The following is a 16,009-nucleotide window of genomic DNA, read 5'->3' as shown; positions in this document are numbered from 1 at the left end:
TGAAGTTAGATACTATACAGTATGATTCCTGGCAACATAGAATATAAAATAATGGGGTTGATTAGATGGTCTGGTTTATGCCATCTGTCTCATTTCCTTTTGGATGTATTATTATTAAGACAATCACAGGACACATTAAGAGTGGATAAGGAATTTCATTCAACAATTCACAAAAAATATTGTGTGTGTTTCAAGAGGAAGTTAACAATCACATCAATAAAATCTGAATTCTAAGTTAAAGGTTCAAAACACTGCTCATATCCTCAAATTAAGTTCAGTTTATGTTAGTTTATGTTATGTTAGTTTAGTTTAAGTATGTTTAGTTAACATACTATTGGTCATCTTTTAAATCCTCCACAGACTCAGGAGCCAAGATACGCCCCTACAAGGTGAAAATACTTGAAACAAGAGAAAATAACTCTACAAATTATTGTTGTAGTTATTGTTGTTGTTGTTGTTGATGTTGTCGTTGTTAGATAGGACAGAAAGAAATGGAGAGAGAAGGGGAAGACAGAGAGGGAGAGAGAAAGATAGACACCTGCAGACCTGCTTCACCACATGTGAAGTGACTCCCCTGCAGGTGGGGAGCTGTGGGCTGGAACCAGGATCCTTAAGCTGGTCCTTAACCTACTGTGCTACCACCGGACTCCTTCCAAAGAAGTTTTAAAAGCTACTGAAATTACACAGTTAAGGAGTGACAGAAGTGGGTCTGAAATCAAATTCTTCCTCATTCTGAGAAAGGGAAATAAGTCAAAGAGTTAACTGAAACTTTCACTTGTAAGGAAAATTCAAAGAGCTATGTTGGTTTCTCTTGTTCTTCTGCTATCTGTGTCTTCCTACTCTTGAGAGTGAAAACCAAGGTCAGCCTGATGCTCTGAGAGGATAGACCAGGGCTTGACTCACTTCTAAATAATCTTTTTCTCCAGGGAAAAGGCAGAAAAAGGCTGCCAGAAAGAGACACAAGAAACTTAAGTTGGACATCTGACTGTTGTTTTTTGCCCTCTGGAAGCTGCTTAATATGCCTGGAATCATAAGGAAGATGGAAAAAGGAAGACGCCTTTGTTTTTCTCTCTTCTGGGGGACACAGAGTGACTCACTTTACTATTCCTTTCCATAATCCCCATCTTACATAGTAGGAGGTAGGGTGTGTAACTAACTTTACCTACCTTTTTTCTCTTAATGCTCTGTTTGCTCTCCAACTCTTTAATAAGCATATATTAATTATATTATATTATATTATATTATATTATATTATATTATATTATATTATATTATATTATATTATATTACTTATACTATATAGTACTAATCAGTGTGGTTGACTCTGACTTCTTTTACATACTTCTGGTTTATTGTAGGGAGTATCAAAACCAGGAAATCAGTTTGAGAAATCAGGAACTGAGGACAACTGGGGCAATTTGCTGGAGGTGGTTGGTCTCCTGCTTCCCCCCATACAGGATTGGTGTATGTGCAGAGGAACAGTAATTATTTTTTCTTCCCCTCATCCTTGCCTCCTCAGGCTGGTCTAGTCCTCTTCAAACTCCAAGATTATTACTCTTTTTTCTCTCTTGCTTTTCAATGTACTAATAGTTTTTTCTGGGGGCATTATGGACTTTTTATTTCTCTCTCTCTGTCAAACTTCCTAAAAATAACTGTGTTTTAACTGTTTGCCTTTTAAACAGATCTCTCTCTCTCTTCCCCTCCCTTCCACTTTGTTATTTAAATCCCTTTCTCTCTTTCTCCCTGGAATTCTGTCCAAATTTCTCCAAAGCAGCTGATAGATTGAAGCCAATCAGAAACACTCATTTCCCTGCTCTTTGTATCACAATTGACTCAAGAAGAAATATAAATGTGAACAAGGTAATGAATCAGTAATCAAAAATCACAACAAAAAATGTTCATAACGAGATGATGGTGAATTTGATATGTAAGCCAGAATCAACATTTATCCCTCTCAAATATGTCCAAAAACTGATGAGGAAGGAATATTTTCTACCATAATCTAGAAGCCATAATTACTTTTGTATCCAAACCAGATGAAAACATCATTAGAAAAAAAAAAATTACAGTCCCATATCACCTGCCTTCTATAGATTCAAAAGTACTTAATAAACTACTAGAGACAAATCAATTTGTTATTGAATATTAATTTAACACTGAAAGAATTGTATCCCATAACTACTTTGTATTTATGCAAATAAGAATGCCAATAAAGGGAGTCGGGCTGTAGCGCAGCGGGTTAAGTGCAGGTGGCGCAAAGCACAAGGACCGGCATAAGGATCCCGGTTCGAACCCCGGCTCCCCACCTGCAGGGGAGTCGCTTCACAGGCTGTGAAGCAGGTCTGCAGGTGTCTATCTTTCTCTCCTCCTCTCTGTCTTCCCCTCCTCTCTCCATTTCTCTCTGTCCTATCCAACAATGATGACAACAACAATAATAACTACAACAATAAAACAACAAGGGCAACAAAAGGGAATAAATAAATAAAATAAATATTAAAAAAAAGAATTAAAATTAAAAAAAAGAATGAAAATAAAAATGTAAGGTTGCTTCAGTACAGCAAAATTAAGGACTATAATGTGACATATTAATAGAATAAGTGAAAGAAAGCACATAATCTCACTTGATAGAAAAATAAACTTGAGAACATTAAATATACCAACAGGATTAAAAATAAAGGGAACTTCAGGCTCGCAAAATAGTTCACCTGGATAGTGTGCTTGTTTTGCCAATTGTTTGACCTAACCCTCACCACACTGAAGGCAATGTCCATCCTCCTGTGTTCTGTGTTTCTCTTTCTCCCTCCCCCTCCCTATCTCTCCCTCTCTCTTTCACTTCTTTCTGAAAGTCATCCATACAGTGATAGTTCCAGTGATGACAAAATAATAGGAAAAAGAAAGAGAAAGAAAAAAAATATCATAAAGCCTAGAACTTCAAATGTGATCTAATATAAAACATTTGAGAAAAAACACTTTTATTTTTTTATTTATTTATTTTCCCTTTTGTTGCCCTTGTTGTTTTTATTATTGTTGTAGTTATTATTGATGTCATTGTTGTTAGATAGGACAGAGAGAAATGGAGAGAAGAGCGGAAGACAGATAGGAAAGAAAGACACCTGCAGACTTGCTTCACCACCTGTGAAGAGACTCCCCTGCCAATGGGGCGCTGGTGGCTCGAACCGGGAATCCTACACCAGTCACTTTGCACCACATGTGTTTAACCCACTGTGCTACCACCCCAACTCCCAAAAAAGCCATTTTTAATATCATACTTAATATTGGAAAACAAAAAACTTCCCTATAATCAGAAATGAGATAAACATACCCGGTCTAATAGCTCCTAGCCAACACTGTACTGGATGGTTTAGCCAACAAAAATCAGGATATAAAATGAAATGAGGCATTCAAGTTGGAAAATAAAACTAAATTTGTCTTTACTCGGATAAGATAATGCTATTATAGAACAGATTTTAAGCTCTATAAGAAAATAGCTAGTTCTAGTACGTTCATCAAAGTTTCCAGGCAGGGAATCAACATAAAAATCAGTGGTTCTTTTATTCACATATAATGAATGATTGGAAAAGGCAATTAATAGAGCTAGTAGAGTGTACACATTACCATGTCCTCACCTGCAGTGGGTAAGCTTCATAGTATAGAGCAATGCTGCTATTTCTTTTCTTTTTTTAATTTTGATTTATAAAATGGAAATATTGACAAGACCATAGGATAAGAGAGGTACAATTCCACACAATTCCTAACACCAGAGTTCCGTATCCAATCCCCTCCCTTGATAGCTTTCTTATTCTTTATCCCTCTGGGAGTATGGACCTAAGATCACTATGAGGTGCCAAAGGTGGGAGGTTTGGCTTCTGAAATTGCCTTCCCACTGAACATGGGTGTTGGAATGTCGATCTGTACTCCCAGCCTGCCTCTCTCCTTCCCTAGTGGAGTAGGGACCAGGGGAGGTGGGGCTCAGGACACATTGGTGGGGTCAGTCATCTGTTCTAGGAAGTCAGGTTGGCATCATAGTAACATCAGGAACCTGGTGGCTGAAAAAGCATTAATATATAAATCAGAACAAGTTATTGACTAATCATGAACCTAAGGAAAAGAATATTGCAGTTGGGGGTTGGGCGGTAGTGCAGCGGGTTAAGTGCATGTGATGCCAAACGCAAGGAACAGAGTAAAGATCCCAGTTCAAGTACTGGCTCCCCACCTGCAGGGGAGTCGCTTCACAGGCAGTGAAGCAGGTCTGCAGGTGTCTATTTTTCTCTCCCCCTCTCTGTCTTCCCCTCCTCTCTGCATTTCTCTCCGTCCTATCCAACAACAACAGAATCAGTAACGATAATAATAACCACAACAACAACGATAAAAAAAAAAGAATAATGTAGATGAAGATTTGGGGACTGTTCTGGAAAAACCTAATAGGTTATTTAGATATATTCCAAGGGGCCCATGACCCTACTAGTTTTTTTCTGAACTTGACATCTAACATGCAGGTGACCTATGTTATTGTCTGGCGAAATAGTGTCATAGTTGGAAATAGAACTAGAAAGCTGGATCAGGGAAGAGAATAGCTCCCAAATATGGGAAAAGTATATAAATACTGTTAACTGTAAACCCCATCGATTTGATTTCAGGCCATAGTCAGCATAGGAGCCTACGTAACCTCTGAATCCCTATAGGTCTGAGCTGGCATTCTATGATCACAGCTAGAAACATTCCAGGCTAGTATTTCTTATCTCCATCTCTCACCTACCCTTCTTTCACTCTCACCTTCCAACAAAAGGAAAGGAACAAAATGGCTGATGGGAATGGTAGCATTATCTTGCAGGTCCAAGTAATAATACCAGTGACAAAAAACAAAGGGGGGGCTAGGAATACAATTCTAGTTACACTAATATCAGAAAATACCTAGTAATAAATTTAATCAAAGGTATGAGGTATATACACAGAATATTAACAATTTTTGCTAAGCAAAATTAAATAATACATAAGTAGGGGTAGGTGGTGGCACACCTGCTAGAGTACATTAGTTACTTTGCACAAGGACCAGAGTTCTAGCCACTGGTCACCACCTGCAGTGGGGGAGGGAGGACTTCACCAGCAATGGAACAGTGCTACAGGTATCCTTTTCTCACTTTCTCTATCTCTCTTCTCATCCCCACAATTTCTCTCTGTTGTTATAATTATAAAGGAAAGAAGAACAAAAAAATATGAAGAAAGAAAGTGTACCAGGAGCAATGGAGCAATCATATAGGCACCATAACCCAGATAATACTAATTTATAATAATAAACAAAGACATTCTGTGTTCCAGAGTTGAAAGACAACACCGTCAAGGTATTAGTAATGCCTCAAATAAAATACTACTAGAACCTCTACTACAATTCCCACAGCTCACTTTGCTTTAGGAAGTGTAAAGCTCCATCCTCATATTTACATAGCATTCTAATGCATCCTAAATGAAAAGAAAATGGAAAATCTCGCACTTTCTGATATCAAAATGTACTACAAATCTTTTTATACAATCCTATTATAATCAAAGCATCCAGTAATGGTATAAGGATGAACAGTAGAATAAAAGCCCTTTAAAATAAAATTTCAAATTCATAGTCAATTTAATACATACATGGATCACTGTTTTTCAGTAAGGGTGTCTTGGCCAATTAATGGGAAAAAAATAAGTGAGAAACAGTGAATTTGAGCATAAACCTTATGTCAGATATTAAACTTCACTCAGAAAGAATAAACCAGAAATAAGAGTAAAAACCTTAAAATAATTAGATTAAAACAGAGAGTGAATCTTTATAACCCTTCACTAGGCAATTTCTTCTTATTTATAACTCCCAAAACATAAGAAACAACAAAAATTCCATATATACTCTAAGAAATATAAAGCAATAAGAAAGGAGGGGAAGGAAGGTTTGGGGGAACTTAGGGTGCTGGTTGAAAAGGACCAAAGTTGGGGGTGGGAGTATTTTGTAGATATCTGTTACAGGAAGATGAGAAATTATATCCATATGTCAAAAATTGTACTAAAATCCACTAATCCTTCCCCCAGTAAAGAAATATATATAACAATAAATGGATGAAAAGATTTGCAAATCACCTATGATGATGATCTCATATCTAGAACTTATAAGAAATACTTATAGTTCCACAAGAAAAAGACTCACAATCTAATCTTCTATATGGGCAAAGTAGTTAAATATTTCCTGAAGTGCTAACAGACATATGAGAAGGTGACCAACATAATCATGAGGGAAATGTAAATAAAAAACCATTACAGATATCAGTTTCTATCCACTAATTCAGTTATAATAAGTAATTAGAAAATAGTAAATGTTGGTTATGATACGGAAAACCTTGAACCCACATATACCATTGTGGGGAATCCAAAATAATTAAGCCAATATAGAAAACAATTTGCTGGAGCCCTAGTCGGGGAGTCCTGAGATTCCCACACAGGCATGATGGGCCTTGACCTAGAATAGATCCCTTTCTCCACTGTCACTGGTCATCTTCATCAGGAACAACATAACAGACCTCTTTGTGGGCCCTATTGGACTTGCCCCCAATGTAGATCAACAACAGTAGAGAATGTTCCATCCTCCAAAGGGAGGCTGGATAACATACTCTATCTACCCCTGAGGAAGATGGGTCCTGAAACTGGGGCAGCTTGGAACGTTCCTACTCATGACCACAGAATGTGAGCTCAGGCCTACAGGGATGCAGAGGTTACATAGGCTCCTAAGCTGAATATGGGCCCCAGATCAAATCGATGGAGTCTACAGTCAACAATATTTATACACCTTTCCAATATTTTGGAGCTATTCTCTTCCCTGATCCAGCTTTCTGGTCCTTTGTCCAGCTATGACATCATCTCCCCAGACAGTAACTTAGGTCCACCTGCATATCAGAGGTCAGGGAATAACTGGTATAGTCATGAGCCTTTTTGGAATATAACTAAAATAGGTCTACTAGCTATCTTCAAAACAGAGATTCCAAATCTTCATCTGCAATATTCTTTCCATTAGATTCATGATATGTCAACAATTTGTTCTGCTTTATATCTTAAATTTTTTTCAACCACCAGTTTCCAGATGATATAATGATGCCAACTGGACTTTCCTGGGCAGACGACCCCACCAATGTGTCTTGGAGCCCCACTTCCCTAGAGCCTTGCCCCAATAGTGAAAGAGAGAGACAGGTTGGGAGTAGGGAATGACCTGTGCCAATGTCCATGTTCAGTGCAGAAGCAATTACAGAAGCCAGACCTTCCACCTTCAGCACCCCATAATGACCCTAGGACCATACTCCCAGAGGATTAAAGAATAGGAAGGCTATCAGGGGAGGGGATGGGATATGGAGATCTGGTGGTGGGAATTGTGTGGAGTTGTACCCCTCTTACCTATGGTTTTGGCAGTGTTTCCTTTATATAAATAAAAATCCTTTTAAAAAGAGAACAATTTGGTTTTTTCTCTTAAATTTATATATAGGATTACTTGGTAACTTCACAATTCTACTTCTAGGTACACACCCCAAAGTGGATATTCAAATAAGCACATACACACATATATTCACAACAGCAATATTCACAGTAACTAAAAATAAGAAAAATTCTCAAAGACTTATGACAAATGACTAGATAAATGAATTATGATAAATGCATGTAAGGGACTATTACTCAATCATAAAAAGGGAATAAAGTGCTAAAACATACTATTATACAAAGGAAGCTACAATACATTGTGCTAAGGTGAAGGCAAAAGAAAAGTCCTCATACAATTACACTTACACAGAATATCAAGAATAGAAAAGTGTATAAAGATAGAATGAGGATTAATACTTCTTAGGTGTTTACTGGGAATGGGGAGATGAAGGATAGGGAGAGAGAAAAGAGAGAGAAGCATCCTGGTCTATGCAATCAAACTGGGGACTTGATGCTTTATCCACTGCACCTCCTCCCAGGCCATATTTATTTACTTGTTATATACTACCAGAGCACTGTTCAACTCTGGCTTCTGGTGGAGCCAGAAATGAACTGGGGACCTCAAAGCTTTAGGAAAGAAAAGTCTTTTTTTGCATAATTATTAATCTGTCTTCAAAGTAACATTCTCAAAGGCACACTCTTAACAATAAAGTTGCAGTGACATGTAGATTTAGCTTTCCAAAACCAGGTTTCAGGAGTCTGTTCATCATTTTTCCTCCCTGCAAATAATTTTATTAGGGAAATCATGGTCTACCGGATGGTTATGATAAGTGAGATAAGCCAGAAGGTATAAGACAAATAGTGGGTGATATCTGCTGGTTTTCTTATAACTGTCTTCATAGATACTGACTCCCTAGTTAGAGAAGGGAGTCTAATACACATGGAATATTTCAAATATTAAAAGACTAATGAAGCATGATATTCCACTAAAATGAATTGAAAATTGCATCATTTTCATGACTGAAGTCTACAGCTTTGAACTTAATCATTTAGATTGAGAATTGGCAGAAATATCAAATCCATTCAGTGAATGCTTACTATCTTGCCATTAACTGTTTTCTACCAATCCCTCTCTATTCTGTCCCTTTTAAGTCTGTAGTAGCCTTTCCAAACCAAAGTGGAAAAAAAAAGTCTACCAGTAGAAAATACTTTGTCTAGCTCAGAAATGGAACTTCATTCATTTCTTTGTTTTTGTTTTGTTTTTAAATTGTCACCATGGTTATTGCTTGAGCTTTTTTTCCTTTCATTTTTCTCTTAATTTGACAAAACAGAAAGAAATTGAGAGGGGTAGGGGAAGATAGAGAGGAAGATAGAAAGATAGACCTGTTTCAATCATTCATGAAGCACACACACAACCCCGCAGCTGCGTAGCAGGAAGCTGAAACCTAGGTGCAAGGACTCTGTCTTATATGTTATCATAGCATTTTGAGTAAATATTATAATAGCATTTATTGCATTGTACAATCAATACTACTTTATATAGCTCTTTCTGAGAGTACAGTCTCTGTGTTCAACTGGGTGCATCACAGCCTGACCCCTTCATTCATTCCTAACACCAGGCCTGTAAACATGGCATTCACAGTTACACACATTATAAGGCAGTCTTCAGCTTCAGACTTCTTAGAGTAGATTCATCAGATTCATAGAACTGCTCTCTCTGACATCCACAATACAATTCATTACCTTTGTCAATAAGGGTAATAAGGCAGAGACTGTGTTCTCAGAAGGAGCTATAAAAAGTACTATTGATTGTACAATTCAATAAATGCTATTATAGTATTTACTCAAAATGCCATGATAACATAGAAGACAGAGTCATAAATTTTGCTTTAGCTGGAATGTTAAGAATATCTTCACCAAAACTGATCTTCATTTTGAACTCAAAATAATCTCCAAATATATACCTGTATCCTTTATCCCTAATTAATTCATATCTAAAGCCTTGATTCCATCACATAAAAAGAGTAAAATATGTCCTCTTTTCCTTTATCTAAATCTTTATAAAGATAGATATGGGGCCAGGCACCCAGGTTCAAGCCCCTGGCTCCTGTCTGCAGGGGGGAAGCTTCACAGGGGTAAAGCAGGGCTGCAGGTCTCTTTCTGTCTCCTTCTCTCTGTCTTCCCTTCTCCTCTCAATATCTGTCTCTATCCAATAATAAATAAATAAATAAACACTAAAATATATTTATATAAGAAAAAAATAAAGATAGATCCTAAAGGTCCAGGAAGATAGTTAAGTGGTTGAGTACAGAACTTCCATGCCTGAAGTTCCAGGTTCAATTCCTGGCAGTGCTATATGCCAAAACTGAGCAGTATTCTGGTCTTTGTCTTTTGCCAAAACGGACTAGTATTCTAGTCTTTGTCTTTTGCCAAAACTGAGCAGTATTCTGGTCTTTGTCTCTTGCCAAAACTGAGCAGTATTCTGCCTTTGCTTTTGCCTGAACCCCTCAACTCCTCAATCTTTCAACTTCCCTCTCTCCCTTATAAATCACTTGAAAACAAACACACACACACACACACACACACACACACACACACACACACACCCTCCAACCCAAGGTTATTACTGGGGCTCAGTGCTGGCACTAGAGCCCACTGCTCCTGATGGCCTTTTTTTTTTCCATTTTATTGGATAGGACATGGAAAAATTGAAAGAGGACGGGGAGACATAGAGGGAGAGAGAAAAACAGATACCTGCAGACTTTCTTTGCCACTTGTGAAGTGACCCCACTGCAGGTGGGGAGCTGTGAGTTTGAACCAGGATCTTTACATGGGTCCTTCCTTGTGCTTAATAGTATGCATGTTTCACTGAGTGCGCAACCACCCACAACCCCCTGCCCAAAGACAACATTTAAAAGAAGATACAGCGACAAAAGATCGATTGATGTTTGTAAATTATAAAGTTTCCAAAGATCAGTAACCCTATGACTTCTCTCATACACAATACAGTAACAAACTTAGCATGCTAAAAATTCTGAGAGGACACAATATTTTCCTCTACAATTGACAATCTGCATTTCAAACCCTTCAACTACAGCTAAACTATTCCCGCCCTCCCCGTCATTGTTACAGCTGTGTCATGACCTAAGTAGAATCCACACTTAACACAGATTTCTAAGACATAAAATTGAGTTTATGAAGGAAATTATCTCGAGATATTTTTTACACTAGTGTACCACGTCCACCTCACATAAACTTATGTTGAAATTTTAGTGCATCTTTGTCCCTAAGTGCCTGCTACCTCTTTCGGTCTCGGCCTTTCTCACACATGCACACACATACATGCACAGACACAGTACATACAATCTCCATCCAGTCTTTTCCCTTGTTTACAGAGCATCTCTTGGGAGTCAAGGGGAAGGATAAAAGATGAACTGACAATACAGTAGCAAAAGAGAATAATTTTCTTTAAAGCTCATCTCTTCAAACTTTCCCTTAAGATCCTACTATGCATTGTAAACCACATTTAATATTCACATATATTTGTGGTCCTGGAGATCTCTCCAATGCATGATTTCATGGATCTCAGGATCTTTCCATTTGTCTTTTTGTTTTAGATAAAGAAGAACAAGGAGAAAGACCACAGCACTGTTTCGTGATCTGTAGAGCTTCTCCTGGCATTGTGGTAATACCTGTGTGGTTCTGGTGTTTGAACAAGGTGCTTTGCACATGGTATGGTGATCATCATCTGAATGATCTATTCCTCTACCCTGAGTCATATTTGCTCTTCTATTGTAGGAAACCTTTCTTTTTCCAGCTGACTTCACCCTTCCTTAATCTCTGTCAATAGTCTGCTTCTGCTTTTTCTATATATAGCAGAACCTCCTTAAATACAAAATTACCCATGTTCTCTTGTGTAGTGATAGTACTGATTGCTTATTCATCTATAGAGTTTTAATTAAAATCATCTCTAGCAAGATGAAAGTGTTCTTAAAATAAATCCAGCATAGACGACACAAAAGGTGTGAAACAAATATCCCGCCTCATCTTTTGTGCCCAAGCTGCCTAGGTTAGTAGTATGGCAATAAATATAAGATGAAGTGTTGTTGACTGATTCTATCTAAATTCAAATTTCTATTCCCTTTAGTATGCCAACAGATTTCAGAGCTCTGGTGAAAGAGTTCAATGGTCTTTATGTTCCTTCCTCAATTAATTTCCTATCAATGATTTTCCTGCCTAATTAGACAGAACCTATTTAGGACCATCCCCAGTTATTAGCCCATTTGAAGGCTTGTCTATTTAAGGATTTCATTTAAATTTTGACTTTAAGGGATAATTGCTAATGATGTCAATGATATAAACAGTTCAGGGAAGTTGCCAGTGTTTATACTATGAATGCATCATTGGTGAAAGCCCTGATTCTGCCAAGCATGCACTGTGTGTATAAAAGATTCAGAATGGAAGCCGAATTGCTCACATAGCAGAAAATACCCCAGTAGATCTGCAGTTTAACAAAGGACAGCAGGCAATAGCTTAAGATAAAAAACTCTGTCACACAGGCATGGTATTTCTTTTTATAGTGAAGAAGGAAAAAAAAGAAATTATTAGCTAGGATTAGATGATGATTTGAAATCACTGTGAGAAGCTTAGTATGTACATACACACCTATCTTGCTTTTCTGTGAGGTAGAAATTTAGCACCCACACTGTGGTCCCTATATTGTGTCTTACAGACTTGACAGTTCTGCTATCAGAGGCAGTGGGAAGTCATACACAACAAGCAGGCATTTCTACAGTCTCATATTCTTTGGTCAAATAATATAGATAACAAGAGGATTTAGCTAATGTGACCTTGTGACATGTGGTCGGTCATACTCTGTAGAAATTGAGTGTCAATTACTTACAGATTTGTGCTTTCAAACACTAAGAGCTATTCTAATGTTCAATATATTTTATTTTATTATTATTTTTTAATTTATGAAAAGGAAACATTGACAAAACCACAGGATAAGAGGGGCACAGCTTCACACAATTCCCACCACCAGACCTCCGTATACCATCCCCTCCACTGATAGATTTCCTATTCTTTAACCCTCTGGAAGTATGGACCTAAGATCATTGTGGGATGCAGAAAGTTGAAGGCTGAACATGGGCATTGACAGTTCGATCCATACTCCCAGCCTGTCTCTCTCTTTCCCTAAAGGAGAAGAGTAATGGGGAAGAGGAGCTCCAAGTCACATTGGTGGGGTTGTCTGTCCAAGGAAGTCTGGTCGCATCCTGCTAGCATCTGGAACCTGGTGGATGAAAAGAGAGTTAATATACAAAGCCAAACAAATTGTTGAACAGTCATGGACTTAAAGGCTGGAATAGTGCAGATGAAGTGTTGGGGTGTCCTTCATTTTGTAGATAGCTAGTGGGCATATTTTAGTTATATTTCAAAGTGCCTGTAGCTATACTAGTGTTTTTTGTTTGTTTGTTTGCCTGAGCTTGAAATATGATATGCAGGTGGATCCTAATTATTGTCTGGTGAGATTTATGTTATGGCTGGGAAAAGGACCAGAAAGCTGAAATCAGGGAAGAGAGCAGCTCCCTAATATAGGAAAGGGGTATAAATATTATGGTAAACCCCATCAATTTGATGTGATCTGTGTCCCATGATTAGCTTAGGAGCCTGTGTGAACTCTACATCCCTTTAGCTCTAAGCTCACATTCTGTGGTCATGAGTAGAAACATTCCATGCTGCCCCAGTATTGACCCATCTTCCTCAGGTGTAGCATAGAGTATGTTGTCCATCCTCCCTTCAGAGGATGGAACATTCTCTACCATTGTTGATACAGGTTGAGGGCAAGGTCCTATGGGGCCCACAAAGGTGTCTATTTTGTTGTTCCTGTTAGAAATGACCAGTAACAATGGAGAGAGGGATTTATTCGAGGTCTAGGCCCATCGAGTCTGTTTGGGAATCTCAGGACTCCCCAATTAGGGCCCAAGCTGATGGAATGGCTTGATAGTGACTAAAGAGTCATCATTAAAGTATGCCAGTCTCTTGACTAAGGGCTATTCTAAAGATCATTTTTGTAAATGCTAATTCACTTACTTATGTTATTTTATTTCTACCAGGGTTATTACTAGGTTTCAGTGCCTACACAGCAAATTCACTGATCCCAGTGGTCATTTTTTCCCTTTTATTTTATAGGACAGAAATAAATTGAGAAGAGAGGAAGAGATAAAGATAGACATTTTTAGACCTGCTTCGCTATTTGTAAATCTTCCCTCCTGCAGATGGGGGCCAGACTTTGTGTTCAATTACCACCCAGTTCTCCAATGTTAATTGTTGAAATCCTATTTAAGTAAGATCAGAAACTAGAAAGTATGCCTATAAACATGCATGAAACAGCTAACTGCAGGGCCCAACAAGCATTGTATCTCTCACAATTTCTTCTTCCAGTAAATCTGACAAGGTGATCCTCAGTTTTGTTTTGGTAGTCTTAGATCTGTAGGGCTCACATGAGTTTTGCTATGAAAGCTCTCCTTTATTTCTCTCCCTTCTGTTGTTTTGTTCCCAAGTAAGCATTGGTATTGAAGCAAATAATTACTAGAGATTTCCAGGGACAAATTCATGGCAGAATATCTGCTGCACACTTGGCTCCCCTACAACTATACGCAGCATTATAAACCAAGAAAAACCCTTACCAAAACACAGTTTGTTTGACCTTGAAGACTAGTCATTCTCTGAAGGTGGGTGAACAAGTGGACAGAAGCCAGCAGGGAGTATATATTATATATACCAGACGCTTCCTAGTCACCATTGGCACTAGCAGCATGGTAGATGGTAGTATGGCACAGTTTGTGCTGTACCTCAGGGACAGAGAAGAAAAAGTAGTGATTAAGTCCTCATCTTAAAGAGTTTCTTGATCTGTTCACAAAGATTCACGTATAAGGCAGAAGAGGGACCATCTAAAACTGGCAACTAAATTCGGTCTAGTAAATCTAGTCAAGTCTTCTCCCCTCAATGCAGAACCATTTGGGTAAAAGCAGCCTTGGTCAAAGCTCAATGACTGTCCACATATATGAGTGGGAGCTAAGACTGTTCAGTTGAGCATGTGAACTTATAGCTGTGCTGCTTCACTGATGTCAGCAGAAGCCAGGGTGCATGCTGGAATTTTTCTGTTAGGCTATTGCACTGCTCATTACTCTTGGGAAGTGCCAGACACCATCACGATTTGCTTCTTCTTCATTGTTCTCCTTCTGTACAATATACAACATTTTATCTCCCTCTATACAATCTGTACCATGGATTTAGCCACAGTGCCATCTGCAAATGAACAACAGGAGTCACCTTAGACACGCAAGTAACGAGTAAAAAGTTAGATTGCTTACTTTAATAACAAATATCTTACCAAACATACAGTTGTTTTATTGTAAAAAAATATGCTAGAAGGAAATAGAAATATGTACTTAATATAATTCATAGATTAATTCTTCCACTATATGAGTCTCTCCCAAGACAATAGCTTAAAGGAAAAGAGCAATCAACTTCAAAACAAATGTATTTATTTTATTTATTTTTTTTATTATTTATTTTCCCTTTTGTTGCTCTTGTTGTTTTGTTGTTGTAGTTATTGTCGTTGTTGATGTCCTTGTTGTTGGATAGGACAGAGATAAATGGAGAGAGGAGGGAAAGACAGAGAGAGGGAGAGAAAGACAGACACCTGCAGACCCACGGTTGAACTGGGATCTTTACGCCAGTCCTTGTGCTTTGCGCCATGTGCGCTTAACCAGCTGCGCTACCGCCCGACTCCCCAAAACGAATGTATTTAATGTTAAAAAGAGTTGGAAGATTCCAAACAGTGATGGTACCGGAGCTTTGCAGTTGATGCTATGAGTTGCGTACACACACACACACACACACACACACTTGTGAAGCTATACTTCTAAATTATAATGTTGTAATCCAATATTAAAGCAACAAAAAAGAGGGCGTTTTCCATAAGGGAAAAATTAGTTCTTGAATAGTAAAGGAAATTCACACAAACAAACCTGCTGAAGCTTGAATTCATCTCTGATGAAAGAAATATCTGTGAAAGATCTCACTGTAAAGCTGTGAAAGCTACCAGCTATGAAGTGACCTTGTGGTTTCAGCTCACCATCATCTTAAGCCACCTGTACTGCCACCCTAGAAGAAACCAGATCCCCATGTTCACACTCAGAGAAAAAAACATTAAGATAAATTAAAAAATCTTGTCACCTTTGGTTTTTTTTCATTTTTCACACAAAGATGGAATCTGAACACACAGGGATAACCATCCCCTAAATGTGAACAATACCTCTCTCTTGACACAGAGATGTTAGAAGACTGTATGTGTTCATTTGTGAAACAAATACTTTCTCTTTATAATATTTTCTATTATTTGATAGGAAAGAGAGGAATTGGGAGAGGAGAGGGAGGCAGAGTGGGAGAAGAGACATACCCGCAGCCTGCTCATCAGGCCTCCCCCTGCAGGTGTGGGCCAGAGGCTTGAACCCAGGTTCTTGCATATAATAATATATGCAATCAGCAGGGTGCACCATCACCCAGCCCA

The sequence above is a fragment of the Erinaceus europaeus genome, chromosome 19, assembly GCF_950295315.1.
Source record: "Erinaceus europaeus chromosome 19, mEriEur2.1, whole genome shotgun sequence".
In the NCBI taxonomy this organism is placed as follows: Eukaryota; Metazoa; Chordata; class Mammalia; order Eulipotyphla; family Erinaceidae; genus Erinaceus; species Erinaceus europaeus.
The sequence above is the reverse complement of the archived record's forward strand: the minus strand, read 5'-3'. Positions refer to the sequence as shown.